This window comes from Sarcophilus harrisii, chromosome 2 (assembly GCF_902635505.1).
Source record: "Sarcophilus harrisii chromosome 2, mSarHar1.11, whole genome shotgun sequence".
Classification (NCBI taxonomy): domain Eukaryota; kingdom Metazoa; phylum Chordata; class Mammalia; order Dasyuromorphia; family Dasyuridae; genus Sarcophilus; species Sarcophilus harrisii.
Window position 1 is genome coordinate 75966643 of NC_045427.1, and position 14742 is coordinate 75981384.

Consider the following 14742-nt stretch of genomic DNA (forward strand, 5'->3'; position numbering starts at 1 on the left):
TTATATAAAAATAAACAAGCATAGCTATATCATTACTATACAAATCTGCTTTTGTCTTTAATAAATGTTTAAATTATATGTATACGAAAGAATTGTTTTAAAATAAGTTTCCTTGTGGTTTATTTTCAGTAAATGTTTGATCTATATATCTACTTCATGTACCTCTATGCTCAGATCACCTAAAAATTTCTTGGGTAGAAAGAAGAAAAAGTGTAAGAAGCCCCAGAATAGAACACCCAGGCAAAGATACAAGACAATATTTAATAGAAATAATTAAAAACTAATTTGGGGGGTTTTGATGAACTGCAGTTAGAAAAAGTTAGGAAGGAACATCAAGTTGCTAAGAAATAAATGTAGGGAGGATGAATATCTGAGAAGCAGGAACACCTGTATAAAGAGCAATAATAGTAATTAAGGTCCACAGTTTCATTTGCTTTATTTCTAGTCCCTATAGTCCTGAATTTTAGACCACAGTATGCAAAGAATGCCAAGATGACCATTTCTGCACAAATGGAAATTCTACTACCAGAAATGTACCCTTCAAGACCTAAGGTTAGTACTGAGCCCATCCCATTGTGGCTTTCTTGATGACCAAGTGAATTGTGACTTGTGACAGCTGCAGCTCTGAGTGAGCTCATGAGGTGCTGTGTCTAATATGTGGCTTTGGACACAGTCTCCATTCTGTTCTTAAGTTCTTTGTACTTGAGATCACACAGACTTTCAGACCCAGCTTGTAAATCCCAGCAGGAGAGCTGTAAGAGAAATTTCAGTTCCTTCCCTAGTCCTGTTTTGTAGGAGTCTTTAAAAAAGGTCTCCACTGTTTCTTCTTCCTGGAAGTGATTCACATTTCTCATCTGATAACAACTTGCTGTCTTAGAGAAACTCAGAGTCATTTTAGGGAAAAAAAGATTAACATCTGCAGAATTCAAGGTCTGGAAGATAACATAAAGGTCAACTAGGTTGCATCAGTGCAAAAGGCAATAGGGGGGTGCCACCATAGAGCTGGGTTTGGAATCAGAAAGACTCTTCTTCCTAAGTTCAAATCCAGCCTCAGACACTTACCAGCTGTGTGTGATCCTGAGCAAGTCACAACTCTATTTGCCTGAGTTTCCTCATCCATACAATAGGCTGGAGAAGGAAAGGGCAAACCACTCTAGTAATTTTGCCAAGAAAAATCTCAAATAGGATTACAGAGAATTGGACATGACTGGACCAAACAAGGAAAAATATTACAGAGGAATAAACTGATTCCTAGAAAAATGAAGTAACTTCTCTAAGATTCGTTAATTAGTGTTGAATTTAGAACCATACCATAGATAGATAAATATATATATATATATATATACATACATATATATATGTTTTGTTACTCAGTAGTTTCAGTCAAGTCCGAGTCTTCATGATCCCATTTTAGGGTTTCTTGGCAAAAATGCTAGAGTGGTGTGTAATTTCCTTCTCCAGCTCATTTTACAGATGAGGAAACTGAGGCAACCAGGATAAAACAACGGCCAAGTTCACATAGCTAGTAAATATCTGGGGCCAAAAGTGAACTCAGGAAGGTAAGTCTTCCTGACTCCAGCACCAATACTCTACTCACTGTACTACATAGCTGCTCACATATATTATATTGTATTTACATATGCATATATGCTTTCATTTGCTGCTTTTGTAGTCTGATGGCACAGATTATCTCTCAGACAGGAAGATGTGGCTATGCATGTGGGCATCTACATATATCCTTGTATAAATATGTGTATATGTATGTGAGCATAAAGGCAGTACAAATGTATATCATGTATTATAGATACAGATTTAGGTATGTGTATATAAATATGTATATAAATGTATATGCATATATTGCATGCACATATAAACATAATTCTTGCCCAACTTAAACATAACAGTATGTCCATGAGCAGACAAACACAATTCTTGAGTGTGCATTGCTTAAAAATATTTGTTTTAGCTCATGCTAGATTCTAAGGGCTGCAAAAGTAAAAAAAAAAAAAAAAAAAAAAAAAAAAATGTTCCTGCCCTACTTTAAACAAGAATACATTTTTTAAAGTCTTGATGTAATGTTTTCATATACCATTAGAACACCATTAGAACATAATAATGATTTCATATAGGAATAGTTCATTTTACAGCAATTAGTAAAAAATTTATTAAATGCTTATTATGTACATTTGCAAAGAAAAGGAAGAAAGAAAGACAGAGAGAAGAAAAAGGAAGGAAAAGTAATAAATTCATCAAAATCTCCTTTGAAGAATTCTATTGTAAAAGATATTAGTCACACTTGTCATTTTATTTTTTTTTAAAGGAATGCAAAGTACTTTTCTCTTTTTTCAAAAATTTTCATGCCAGAATTTATGACATTTGTAGATTAGAGTTAGATATCTAATAAGCCCTTCACTCTGGACTACTGAAAGATCTTTTTTTTTTTTCTTTTACAATTGGCATTCATTTCTCTGCCTTTACTCTGAAAAGAATTTAAGTAATATTGAAACTATGTTAGTATTTCTTAATAATAGCTTATACTTACATAGTACTTTAAGGTTTAAAAATGTTTTATTAATTCTTTTTGTTTTTATCAAAATTGTCTTCTTTCTACCCCCACATTTGAACTCTTTCTTGTGACAAAAGCAAACAGAACCAAAAATCTTGTCTAGCAATGTATGTAGAATTCTGTCCCAGTAGACTACTGGGACACACTCCTTTTAACACACACACTCTGGTATAAGAAAGTAAATGTTCAGAACCATCAATGGCTTTTTCATTACTCAGAATTCAATTTCCTTTTGGTGATTTGTTCATTTGTATTGTGTTTATTGTACATATTATTCTCTTGTTTCTGTTTATTTCATTCTGCATCACTTCATAGACACCTTTCCAAATTTCTGAGAACTCCTTGTATTCACTATAGTACACTATTATGTACTCTAAATATAAATCAAATAAATAAGGTGACAACATACAGCTGTGTCATAATCCCTTCCCAATCTTAAACCAGTCACTTGTTCTATATATGGTTCTAACTGTTGCTTCTTGGCCCACATATATGTTCTTCAGGAGAAAAGTAAATTGATCTAGTACTCCCATCTTTCTGAATATTTAATCCCCTTTTGTTGTGATCTGCATAATCAAAGATTGTAGTTTAATCAATGAATCAAAAGTAGATTTTTTTTAATTCTCATTTTTTCCATAGTCCAGAAAATTTGACAGTTTGAGCTCTTGTTCTTCCTCATCAAAAATGAGTCTGCTCTTCTGGTAATTCATATTGTTCACATATTGCTGAAGTCAAATTTGCAGAATAGCAAGCATAACCATGAAGTCATGTGAAATGAGTGCAATTACTTGGTAATTTGAACATCCTTTGGCATTGTCCTTCATTAGAATTGGATGTAAACTGATCTTTTCAATCCAGTGGCCATTGTTGAGTTACTCAAATTTACTAGTATATTGAATACAGCACATCTTTTGAATTGCATCAAATTTTAGGATTTTAAATAGTTCAGCTGGAATTCTGTCCCATCCACTAGGGACTAGCCTTATTGTTAGCAATCTAACCTAAGGACCATTTGACTTCATTGTCCAGGATGTCTGGCTCTAGATCAGTAATTATTATAGTTATCCGTAACATCACTGATCTTTCTGATGTAGTTATCCTATATATTCCTTCTTGTTTAAAAAACAAACCCAAACCCCAAAACTCTCTGTTTAAACTCCTATCATTTTTGTCTTCATGTCCATTTTTACATGAAATGTTCCCTTAATGTCTCTATTTTCTTGAAGAGATAACTCATTTTCCCCATTGCATTGTTTTCTTTTGCTTCTTTGCATTGCTCATTTAAGAAAACTTTCTCCTTTCTATTGTCCATTCTCATTTTAATTGGGTATACCTTTGCTTTTCTCCTTTCCCTTTCCTTCTTTCCTTGTTTGCTTCCTTGATCTTCTTTTTCTTTGTAATGTTCTTTTTTATTGCCTCCTGTACAATATTATGACCCTCATAATTCTTTAGGCACTCTACCAGATCTAATCTTTTAAATCTACCATTTTCATTCATAATAATAATTTTGAGTTTCAGGTTTTATCTATAATATTAAATACAAATATTTTCCTGTTCTACTACTTCTCTTCCAATTCTATTTTCATTAATTTTATATGTGCAAAAGCTTTTTTATTTTATGTAATCAAAATTGTCCTTTTTTAATCTTTAATGATCTCTCTCTTATTAAGCCAAGTTCTTTCTGTAGCTTGCTTGTTTCTAACTTTTTTTTATCAAATTCAGTTTGAATATTCATTTTGATTTCATTTTGGTATATGATATAATATTTTTAATCCCAAATTCTAGCAGCTTGCTTGCCAGTTTTCCCAGAAGCTTTTGTCAAAAGGGAATCTTTTCAGTAAAATATGTTTTTTTTTTTCATTTTTCAAACCCTGGACTACTGTGTTCATTTACTTCTGTTTCTTTCTTATATAATCTATTCCACTAATCTATTTAAATTTTTAAAAATTTATTACCCAATAATTTTGATTGTTTTAGAATTTAATATAGTCTTAAATTCTAAATGATAAATTTTCTTATTAGTCCTCTTCACATTGATATCTTGCTTTTCTAAAAGTGTTATTTTGTTTTGCTCTGTTCTCTTTATTACTGCTTAAGTCTATAAATTGATTTAGATAATATTGTAATTTTATTATATTGGCACAGCACAATCATGGTTAGTATATATTCATTTAATTAAGTATATCTTCTTTAGGTATGTTTATATAAATCTAATATTTCTCATTTGAATCAGTCTAGAATTTGGGAATCCACAGGATTCTGCCACTCATCAGATAATACTGATTTACTTTCCTTCATATTATATTTATTCAACATGCTTTGGTTTCTGTGACATTTTATTCATTCTTGTTTTGGTTTGCTTTTTATCTTAGGATTTTATCTCTTGGTTCTTTTTCATATGTTGGTGCTTTAGCTTTACTTTTATATTCCCTGTTATTGGATCTACAGTCATCACTTCCAATGCCCTACAGACACCAATAACAGGATTTCTGGGTAGCCTCTACTTCAAATCAAGAGATATGGGAGTTGCCTTAGACTGGGCCCCTTCCCAGAGTAACTTCAAGGGATAAGGTCTGACCTTAACTAGTTTCCTAGCCTTTTTTTCCATCAGGCCAAATATTCTACTCCCTTTTAATATGTACTCTGAACATTCCACTGATTTTTGTTTTGTTTTGTTTTTACTTAGTTGAATTATTCTATATGTTGGAAAAAAGCTACTCCAAGGAAACCTTTGGCTTTACTAATCTCCTAAAATTTACCCTAAGGCTTTAACATTACAAACAATGTACACATACAGTATTGTGTGTTTTCACACCCTACCCAGTTCCACTATATTCATTTTTCCTCTCTTTCAAGTGGCTGGACACAGTGTCTGCCATTTCTTGTGAGGTCTAGGGTGGGGTTTGGGAAATACTGTTGCTATGGGGATCTCAGTCTGTGCTCACTGTATTAAGAACATGAATTTTGTGGGGGTAGGGATGTTGAGTAAGACTTTTAAATATTAAGTTCTCCAGTGTTAACTCAAAAAGATTTTCCTTGTAGGGAGAGAGGTTTTTATTTTATGAAGTCAGTTGTCATTGATTTACAGTTGGAATGTAATTCCTTCCTTTGAGGTTTTGGGGTTGAAGTGGTTTGCAAAAAGTAATGATTCTGCCATCTTTCAGTTAGTGTGACTATATAAATTCCTTTCAATCATTGGTGACTTTCTGGTATCCTTCCTGATCTCCTTTATTCTACAAAATTCACACTTTTCCATAGATATCCTTTTGCTTTTTGGAAGGCACTTAAAGCTTGTCTGATTTGCAGACCTCAACTTACCTTCATAGTGAGTTTCCCTCAATAACACTCTTATTGGCTTAATTCAAAAATTCTGGTACCCCAAATTATAACATATATTCAGGTTTGGTAGGTACCTACACCTTGGGTATCTAAGTGGCACAGTGGATGGAGCTGGGCCTGAAGTTAGGAAAACCTGTCCTCAGACACTTACTAACTGTATGACCCTGGTCAAGTTACTTAACCCCAATTACCTCACAAAAAACCAACAAAACCAAAAAAACTGACTCCAAATTGCAGTGGCCACAAGAGTTATAGGGTCTCTTCTATAAGGGGTAGAGAGCCATCACTAAGCTCTGGAAGCTGGTGAATTGGGCTTCAACATTTTTGTATAAGAATTATCCTGTGCAATTTCCCTTAATAAAGTGTTTGCTTATTTTTGGTTATTGGTAAGCCTTACTCTTAATTTTGTTTTGTGTTTTTTTTTCATTCTAATTATTCTCAGTGTTGAGAAGAAGCTGTCCCAAGGAAACCTTCCGCCCCACCAACTTCTCAGGATTTCCCCTAAGATTTTGACATTACAACAATGTCACAACAATATTTTCACAACAAACATGTGAGGTAAGAAAGTCTAGTTTTATACCCTCTATTTAGTAATGAGAGAACCAAAATCCAGGTAAAGTAAAATTGACTGAATTGATTGTTTAGTTCAATCAATTCCCACACTTATATCAATATAGTCAAAGATGATGTTTTGTTTGTTTTTAGAGACAGGTTTTTACTCACATGTGTCTGTTTGGTTTTCTATCTCAGATATCCCAATTAGTGATATACAAGGAATTGTCCATCTGCATTCCCCCAAATCCCTGATCCCAGAGCAGGCTGGGGGAGAAGTCTGAGTTCAGAGTAGAAGCAACCTGATCTTAGAGGCACCCTAAAAACAGAGAGTTAATTTTTTCCCTCTTTTTAGTATCGCAATAGAGATATGTCTGCTTTGTAGACATGGCAACTAACCTTTTTCTCTCTTTCAGGACTGACATTCATTTCCAACCTGTCCTGATGCTGGCAGGCTAAGGGTTTTTATATGGGGAATTCAAAGCTACGATCCACAATCTGGTTGTGGGGTTGGAGGAAGAAGGAGAGAAATGCAAGTCTGCTACTGTATGCTCTAGATTCTGAGCTTTTCATTTAACAAATCAGCCAGCTAAACTCTGTTAACTTTTGATCAAAAACATGTACTAAACAGAAGACAAAACAAGAAGAAAAACAACATAACAGTCCACCTATAGACCACGGACATACTCTCCAACAGGGCAGAGAATGAGCACAAACTTAGAGAACCAGAACAGACATCCATAAAGAACAATGGGCTCCAAAATTCTGGAATATGGATCTCAATATCCTCTTGTCTCTCTCAAAAACTGTCTACACAACAACCTATTAGTGGAAAATGATACTTATCCACTGACTCCTCTGTTCTAGCTGCTCCTCTTCTGGGGTTCTGTGATAGTGTGTGGGACAGAATTATCCACAAAAACTATCAGAGTAAGAAAAAGCAAAAAGAGGTTTATTACGATCTTGTGAGAAAAGGCATCTTTCATCTGACCAGGGGTTTGTCAGAAGGGAGTGCAAAGCATAAACTGCAAAAACCAAATTAAATAGCCTGCAAAGCGCCCACCCCCAGAAAAGGCTGGACTTTTCTCTCATTACTTTTGGGGGAGTCCAGATTTACATTCTAATCAAAGAATTCTAACTCAGAAACAAAAAAGAAATGTAAGTCAATAATAATAAACTCTTAATTTAAGTTTCCCTAGAGAACTGATATACAAGCAGATATAGAATTTAAAGCCATCATCACCTTTAAAAGAAGTACTTAAATGCTAATTAAGAAGTGGTGGGAAATAGGAGGGAACAACACCTGCAACTTTTTAGCTATAGCTCTATTTGTTATTATAAAGTCTCAAACCACAATTAAAGAATAGTTTTAGGCTATATTCCCATTAGAGGCCTTTCACTTAGTTAATTCCTCATAGTAGTAGAACACTTTTTTCAGTAAAAATAGAAACCCTGAGCCTGGAATCTTTAAGGCTTCTTCTGGTGAGCTCCCTTGACTGGGTTCTGGGAGATTCGATCTTTGAGGCAATGAATGAATGAAAACAAAAACAAAAAGGCCTTATATTGGGAGCTCCTACAGGGCAGGGACTTTCTTTCCTTTTTTTATATCCTCACTGCTTAGCAGAGTAGCTGATCTATTTGTTGTTTAGTCATTTATCTGTGTGCGACTGTCCCAGCTGTGCAGTGTAATATGGAGTTTCTATCCATGGGGTTTTCTTGGTAAGATAGTGTGATTTGGCATTTCCTTCTGCAATGGATTAAGGCAAACACAGTTTAAGTGGCTTACCCAGGAACACACAGCTATTAGATGTCCAAGACTTGATTTGAATTCAGTTCTTCCCGACTCTAGACCCAGTGCTCTACCCTCTGAGTCACCTCACTTCCTCCATGTAGCACAGAGTAAATGCTTAATAAATGTTTATTGACCAACTTTTTTCCTCCAATTCATTCTTCCAAATATGACATGGTCAATGCTAACTCTGATCTTTATTTTCATACTCAACTATCAGATATGGGTTCAATTACTTTTCAACCATATCTGACTCTATGACCCCACATGAGGTTTTCTTTGCAAAGATACTGGAGTGATTTGACATTTCCTTCTTCAGCTTATTTTTTAGATGAGGACATAGAGGTGAATAGAATTAAGTGACTTGCCCAGAGTCACATAGCTTGAAAGTACCAGAGGTCAGATTGGAATTAAGGAAGATGAGTCTTTCTGACTCTAAATCCAGCACTCTATGCACTGAAGGGGGGGCGGGGGGGAAGAGAAAACAAACAACTATTAAACACCCAATGTGTGCTGGGCACAATGCTAACTATTTTACAAATGTCATCTCATTTTGATTTATAAATTTTCACTATTGTTATTAGGATAATTTGGCCTGAATGAAGAAGTTAAAAACAGGAGTTTCATGTCATCTGGCAAATCTCTGTACTCTTGGTACAGACCAGACACTAGGGATATCCCTTCTTAGGTCCAGCTCATGGCCTCTCATCCCTCAGTAACTGTAGACACATATTTTGCCGAGAGAAAACATGTCTTAGACCAAATAATTCAGTGTGTTTGGATATACTTGCCTCATTTGGACTGAGCTAAATATTATTCACTGCTGTTTAGAATTGTGAACTGGTTAACTCTTTCTTCTCAAGTGAAGAGAATAAGAGGGGATATTTGGAGAGAAATTCATGATAGATTTGAGAAGAAATAGATTTATTACAGAATTTTAGGATTTTAAAGCACCCCAGTGACCATTTACTCCAATGTGCACCAGAGACAGATTCCCTACCATAATATATCTGACAAATGGGAATCCAATGTATGCTTGATGTCTTAGGGTATACTCTTAGAAACAAATACAGCTTCAGTGGGGAGGGAGATTACACAAAAAAGTTATAAGAAGGAAAGTAGCCATGTAAGAAGCTCTTGTGAAATTTTCTACTGTACCACCATCTTCTCAATTACCAAAGTTTACAACTTAGTGTCATCCTCAATTCTGCACCCCTCCTTGATATACAAGCAGTTGCCAAATGTCATTTCTACCTTAAAACATTCCTCTGATATGGTTCCTTTATTGTATTCACACAGTTACCACTCTGGTTCAAGTCCTCATCAACTCTCACCCATTGCAACAACCTTCTGATTTGCTTCTTCCTTTGTCTCATCCTCCCTCCAATCCACCCAAAGTGATTTTCTAAAGTAGGTTTGAGTATGTTGTCCCTTATTCAACAAATTCCAATGTTTTCCCTTTAATCTCTAGACATATTCCACAGTGTTTCTAGGATCAAATATAAATTCATTTGTTTGGCATTCAAAGTTCTTAAACAACTTGGTCCCTCCTTATCTTTTCAGTTTTCACAAACATTACTCTCTTTAATGCAGTTTACATTAAATTATGGGACTATAGTCCCATTTAGAAGCTGGCATCAGAAATAGACAGGTAGACAGACAGCAGCTACAACAGACACCTGACACGAGAGACTGAATGGAGTTGAAAAAAGCTACAAAATACAGATAGAGGAACTCAAGAAAGCATAACAATGTAGGGACTCATAGATTGTTACATTTCAAGGAACCCTAAGGTTGTCTGCCCTAATTGCATACCTCATCCATGCAGTCTCTTGTCCAGAGGCCTGATGCTTGGATTAACTGGCTTTGAGGAAGAATTTGATAAGCCAGCCAATACTGAAAGCAATAGAACCTTTCATTTGGCTGTTTATGGGAAGGTCTTAAAAGAAAGACAGTGAGGTTTAACTGGAAACATCTATGGAAGTCTGATGAATTTTAAGAGCCATGAGCCTTTATTGTGTTTTTGAAGTCCAAAAAACCATCCTAGACAAGTACATTGTGATCAGCTTTGTTTGTTTGTGGTTATTAATTTTAAAAGGGTATTGCATTGTTCTTCTTCCAATATCCTGCTTTATTTGTTCACTGTAGTCATTATTTCCCTCCTACCAGGATGGGAGACCTTCATCTTTTTAATCTAATATCTAAGATTAAATTCATCTACCCTCACTTCTTGTCATTTATGAGGAAGCAGTTATGCAAGCACCATAAATACAGTTTCTGGGTTATTATTAGCATTATTATCCTATTATTTTTCATGTACTGGGAATAAGGGCTAGAAAACAGTCATTTCCTACCCCCTAAACAGACTTTCAACCCCGCTCATGTGTGGTTTCCAATATTAATTGAACATTCTTGTTTATAATGAAAAAGTCAATATGTAATTTTTAATGTTAGTATTTCTGTCTTTTCAGAGCCTCCAGGAGTTTCTGGGGAATTCTAATGGTTTACATTAGAATACAGAAAGCTCCAGTGAAAGGGAACTGATAAGATTAAATCATAATTACAAGTCACTTAGATTCTGGTGGGAGAAAAAGAAAGAGAGAGAGGGAGGGACCAAAAGAGGGAAGAGAGGGGGAGAGGGGGAGAAGAGGAGACAGACAGAGAGAGAGAGAGAAAAAGAGAGAGAGAGAGAGAGAGAGAGAGAGAGAGAGAGAGAGAGAGAGAGAGAGAGAAGAAACACACAGAGAATGTTAGCTCATATTTAGAAATGCCAATATTTGGTATAAAAGTTTATATGACTATTCGTAGAACCAAATCAACAAGATTTTAGAATAGGAATTCTTTTTCTTACAACACTTGATTTAAAAAGTGCTTTTGCTCTAACCACCCTATGAGATAGAGAGTACAAATAATCCCTTTCTGAGCTGAGAAACCTGAGATTAAGAAATTATTTACCCACACAACTGTTAGCAAGTGTTAAAATTGGGTCTCCAGGCTACATTGAACTAAAATTCCCTATCTCTGTCAAATCTAATTTTTGTCTATTCAAAATGACATTTTGTTGGACTCTCCTTCTAAATGTTTCCTGAGGGCAGATTCTTATTAATCTTTGTATTCATCTCTGTGTGTTCTAGAACATTAGTAATGAATAAATGTTTTTGAATTAAAATTAAAAGAGGAAATAATAATAATATAATAATAAACAAGCTTGACCCCAAAGAAGAGAGATGAGATTATATTTTCCTTTGTTCTTTGTAGGAATGGAGGACTATGAATGTGGTATATAATGTCAGTTGTGATTGATGTTTTTGGTGAATTTTGCCAAGCTAAATTTTGCTTCTTTCTTTTTCTTTTTTTTTTTTTTTACTTCAAGGGATAGCTTTCTGAATGGGAGAAGAAAAGGATGGATATATACATATATATGTGTATACACAAATGACACACATATTATTATACATACATATATGTGTGTATATATATACATATAGTATGTGTATATATATATATGAAATAAAAACCAAAGACATTAATTTTACACACATTCATATTAAAGAAAATCAGAAGCTAAATAGTAGCAAGCTTTATCATCATGTCCTTACAGGAGTTGTGATGAGGGAACTTAAAGAATGGTGCCTTTTTATTGCCTAGGTAGAACCATAAGACAGACATAGGAGGCTGGCATTCATTGTCCTTACCCCTATATTCCTGGATGAGCTCCTTCTTCATTTCAGTTTCCTTCCTCTCCACAGTGTTTCCACATTCAATAAATTCAGCCCCCTCAATTTGCTATGGGTTTCTCCCAGTCATTAAGGAAAAGGATTTAATAACAAATTTGATAATCTGATAAACAATTCCCAGACACTGACTTCTGTATGCTAACCCTTAAATCTCTCCTATTTTAAGAGGACAATAGGATCAAAATTATAACTAGGGATTGTTTTACCTCATGTGGGGAGGAGGTCCCAGACCATTGGCAGGGGATGAGGGGGAGATTGGTGGGGAAGGGCAGCTTGGATGTTGACATCCACACAAAAACAATAATCCAAGAGGAAGTTATCATTATCAAAGATAATATTTCTACTTTATAAGAGCACTAGAAAATGAAATATCCTACCACCCCACAGGAATTTGGGAAAAAAGAGAAGCCCCACGAAAGGAGCATGAGTAAGGTGGCTTAGTGGTGGTAAAGGAAGGGAGATATCCATATGGCACAGGCTGACAGGAAACTGACTTCAAGGTGTGAGGGAAGAAGCAAATCACTGGGGAAGAAGTGTGCTCCCTGAATATTGGTGCTTTGGAGCAAAGCCTCAGTTAACTTACCTTAGTTATTGGCTCTGTATGTGACTTTGAGGTGAAAGGGACCTTAAAAATCATTGAGTGTGACACTATCATATTTACAACTGAGTAAAGAAAAACCAGGTGATGTGATTCACCCAGTGTTACACACATATAGTAATTAGCAGTGCTGATATCTGAACTTGCGTAAATGGGGAAAGTGAAGTTAGGAGGTGAGCACTGACTCCAAATGTAGTGTTCTTTCCACCATATAAACCAGCATGTGGAGAATTTCTGAGGATGTAATTTAACCCCCTGAGGCAGCTGCTTGAGGGAGATATTTAATCAGTGGGGGCTTCCAGACAACTCCTCTGTCATGTGGGTGAACCAGACTTAAGGGGAGGGGAAGTTCCTGGAGCAAATGAGACTGATCCCTATCTGCCTCCAGAGTACCTCATAGAAATTTGTGGGGTGCTACTTCTGGCGAGAGCTCCCCATCTGATGATAAAGTCCCCTCATTATCTGCTCTGTCAGAAGAATGGATTACCTGACATCATGTAAAATCAAATGGTCCCTCTAGGCCACTTTACTCATGTTACACTTCAGATCCTCTTGCTTAGGCTGCTGTGTCTACTCTGCCCATACCTAAAGTCTGCTCTGCCTAGGAAGATACCATCATTAAACATTTTGGGTGTGTTATCTTTGGTGTTTCCTGAATCACTAAAGGAATTCTACTGGGACACAGCTGACTTCAAGGAAAACTTTGGAGGGATTTCAAAGGAATCAGGAAGAGAAGTGAATGCTAGAAACTAACAGCAATACTATAGGAAAAAAAAAAAAGAAAAACATAATAACAAATAACAGAAATTGGGGGTATGCAGTGATCCCAGTAGTCTGTGAACCCTCTGGGGCTCTTGTTGTTTCAAAGGGCCTGAGAAGCTAAATTATTTTGTGAATTTAAATTCACATCACCATTTGGATTTTATTTAGTGGTTGTAACACAAGAGCTCCTGCTTTGACATTATTTGGCTTCAGTAACATAAAATGTCAGTTACATGTAGTTGCAGTTGTGATTAATAAAATTCAAATTCATTTAAAAGTGTTACTAAATTCATATTATCTTTTTGCACTGTGAATTATTTTAGCTGATGATTATAAATAGTACATGTATAAATATTATAGTGAGGTGTTGAAGTGGATAGAACATTGGGCTTGGAATCAGAAATCAGGAAGGCTCATCATGAGTTCAAATCCACCCTCAGACACTTACTAGCTATGTGACCCTCCTCTATAAAATGAACTGGAGAAGGATATGGCAATCCCTTCCAGCAACTTTGCCCCCCCAGAATTCAAAAGGGCTCACAAAGAGCTTGACACAAGTGAAAAATGTGTCAACAACAACAAAGAAATAGAGCTAAAATATTTTATGGTTAAAAAATGGTAAACAATTCCAATTGTTCAGTGATGAAGAGAGCCATCTACACTCAGAGAGAAGACTGTGGGAACTGAATGTGGTTCGCAACATAGAATTTTCACTTTTTTCATTGTTGCTTGCTTGCATTTTATTCTGCTGCTTTTTTTTACTGGTTTGATTTGATTTTTTTTTGTGCAGCACAATAATTGTATAATATGTATGCATATATTTGATTAAACATTTATTTCTACCATGTTTAACATATATTGGACTACTTGCCATCTAGGGGAGAGTATGGGGGAAGGGAGGGAAAATTGGAACACAAGGTTTTGCAAGGGCTAATGTTAAAGAATTGTCCATACATATGTTTTGAAAAATAAAAAGCTCTAATAAAAAATAAATAAAATAAAATAGTTTTGGGTCTGGTACAGCTAGACTACCTTCAAAAAAATAAAATAAGTAAAAAATGGTAAAGGTAGGGGAGGTTGCTTGTGCTTTGAAAAAGTAGACAACTATTGGTTGGGGGAGAGGAGCATTAGTTAGAGATGTTAGGTTCTGTCACTAGTATGATTAAGTCACTAGTATGTCAATGAACCTTACAATCCATTCATACCATACCATATCATCCTCCAGTGCATTCACTTCCTTTCTTCTCTTTCTTTTCTTTACTCTCTACAATCTAGATTCTGACCTCATTATTCAACTGAAACTGCTCTCTCCAAAGTAACCAAAAATGCCCTAATTGCCAAATAACTTTTTTTAATCCTTCTTTTGCTGGATCTTCAATTCAGATCACATCAGATAACT